Raw genomic sequence first — 337 nt, forward strand, 5'->3', positions numbered from 1 at the left:
AGCTCAATGATATAAACTATGAAGCACAACAGACTCTAGATTCACGTTAATCCATATTGGAAAATACATATATCATACAAGTAACAGTACTAATTGTGTGACGAAAATTAATATAAAACCAATCCACATATATTAATATTAAATGCTAAATAGTACATTGAAATGACATGGAAAACACATAAAGCCCTATTACACAAACTTTGCTAACAAATTATTGAGTCCATAGCAGACCTAAGATCTATTAATTCTAAAAGAGTGATAATTCTTTTCTAAGAGCCTCTTCTGATCACTTCGATTTTGTACATGGCTGCAAAGCTTGACCAGTCATTGTTGTCAA

Source organism: Theobroma umbraticum, unplaced genomic scaffold (genome assembly GCF_002168275.2).
Source record: "Theobroma umbraticum cultivar Fairchild unplaced genomic scaffold, ASM216827v3 scaffold_1682.0, whole genome shotgun sequence".
Lineage (NCBI taxonomy): Eukaryota > Viridiplantae > Streptophyta > Magnoliopsida > Malvales > Malvaceae > Theobroma > Theobroma umbraticum.